Here is a 2,368-nt window from a genome sequence, read left to right as displayed (position 1 = left end):
AAAAAAAAAAAAGAAATAGTCATTGTCTCCCAGCAGAATTTTCCATCCATAAGCTCGTATTTTCAGGATTTTGTGTTTTATATAAGTGAGGCCCAGAGTAGTGGGTTGTATTTAAGTAATATTTTTATATCTCACTTAGGAGCAGTGCTTTCAAAGATGTGAACTATTACTCTATTTAAAAAAAAAGCAACCTTTTAGTTAGCCCAGAATTCACAACACAAATAAATAGAAGATTACACCCTTTTGATAGGATAGGAGGTATACTTTTTAACTCCCAAAATGTATTGCCAAGCATCATGGCTATCAATGGGGACATTGAATTTGGTCCTATACCCTCAGGGACTCTTACAGCATCAACAGCATAATTTGACCAAGATAAAGATCTTTAGTATAAAAGCACAAATAAACATAGATCCACCACAGAGATATACATCCAACCAAGCCATTTTTTGGTTTGCCCTAAAAATGAGCTTCATTATTAATCAGCGTTGTATATGAGGAGACTAAGCTATATGTGAAAGTTCTGAGTTTTGTTTAGGTCTTGAACAGCATTAAACTTTAAGGTCGCCTCCAATTCTGGATTGTCCAGTGATAATAAACTGTAGTTCAGTTCTTTACTCCCCTCCTGATATCCATAGGTGCTCTTAATAGGTGTTAAATAATCACATTGGGTGGCCAATTTTCATTGGATGATGAATTTCACTGTGCTATGGGTAGTTCTTATCTCCATGAGCATGGAAATCATCCTGAACACACATACTCATACATATTCTTGGCCACATACAAGTATAAGTATGCCAACCTTTAGTTCCATGAAAACTATCTGAGCCTCTTGGTTTAATGTGCTCTCCCTCTTGTCCCTCCTCAATCTCCCTCCTCCCAAAGAAAAGCATTCTCACACTCCCCTTCTGGGTAACAAAGCAGTATTCTGCTGTGAAGACATCTCGAGCAGCTTAACATGTTTTTGTCTGTGTACAATTATCTTCCCTCTGAGCTTAGAAGAGCTGCATGTCCTGGCTTGCATTCTTTTCTATGGAAATTCGTTGGAGATTATCACATAGTCCATTATGGTCCTGATTTTCTATATTTCTTTTTTACCTGTTAAACTGTTATGTTTAATACATCTGTAGGAAGAGAAGGAATGCAATGGGATTAGAGTTATATAAGATATATTAGACATTTATGTAAGAGAGGTTTGATTTTTCAAAGAGGCTTCCCCTATTTTCCTGTCTATTCTCTCTTCTCAGAGCAATAAATAGTAACAACTACTTTCATGGACAAGCTACTCCAACATCTTGAACAGAAATTACATGTTTATGAGCACATCATCATCATCTCCAAACACCCTACCCTTCATTTCATGGCATGGTCTCATTAAACTCTTTCACAGTACACTGTACTCCACTCAAATTTGAAAAGCTCAGGGAAATGAGAGCAAACAGCAGTCAAATTAATGTGAATCAAAGACCAAAGGTTTTTAAGTACTTAGTAGCTTAGTATGTACTGGCACAGATCTTCTATTTATTCATATTATTAAAACAGCAATAGTAGAAATAAATGAATGCTACATTAATGAAAAAGGAACTCAGGAATGAGGTCATTAAATATAACTATCTTTGAAATATTGATACCATGTATTTCCCTGATTTGTAGCAGGTAAATACCGAATCTATCTACCCAGAATTCTGGTCTCAGTGAAAATGGCCAGAGACAATCACAAAGAAGGTGCCTTATATCATCAGATCCATTTTAGAAATGATGAAATCCTTTGGCAAAATCACTTGAGTCTTTCTTTTTATCAGAGATTTCTGCTGTTCCGCTTGTTGGTAAACCATTTATATCTGCACCCTTACAGTCTACTTTGCCTTTATTTTTATCATAGAATTCTTGTACAGCTTTTCTAGGCCATATACGACTAACAAAAGGTGAAATCAGAGGGTATATGTATGGCTCCAGGAATTTTTTGTAAACCCAGAGCAGAACCGGAATGACAATACAAGGAATGCACACCATTGTAGCAGGCTTGAGATCGTAAAAGGTGATCACAGAGCCCAAATGTCCTGATTTTCAATTTTTAAAGTCACTTATGTAAGTAGATCAGGCTTGATTCCTCCATCCCAGAAAGGGAGCATGGGACAGAGTTGATAACTTGACTTCCAAGAATGACATGTTTTTCCCAAGTTTTGCTTTTTTCTTTCCTTATTCTTTCTACCCATTTTTTTTACATTGTGATTATCTTACTCCTTGCTTCCTTATTCTTCTTGTTCTTTAGTCTTCTTCTTGCTTTATTTGTATCTTAAAAAGAGAGTGAATGGTAGGCATAGAGCATCACAAGAAAGAAGACATATTATTTACTCATGTTCTTTCA

At 35.9% G+C, this 2,368-nt stretch overlaps 1 pseudogene; it reads right to left on the bottom strand.

The window, feature by feature from the left end:
• Positions 1-1,739: 1,739 nt before the first annotated feature.
• LOC100964839 lies at positions 1,740-2,026 on the bottom strand (annotated as a pseudogene).
• Between the last annotated feature and the right edge of the window lie 342 nt (positions 2,027-2,368).

The sequence above is a fragment of the Otolemur garnettii genome, unplaced genomic scaffold (genome assembly GCF_000181295.1).
Source record: "Otolemur garnettii isolate 467f Iridium unplaced genomic scaffold, OtoGar3 scaffold00206, whole genome shotgun sequence".
NCBI lineage: Eukaryota > Metazoa > Chordata > Mammalia > Primates > Galagidae > Otolemur > Otolemur garnettii.
This window is presented reverse-complemented; position numbering and strand designations above follow the sequence as displayed.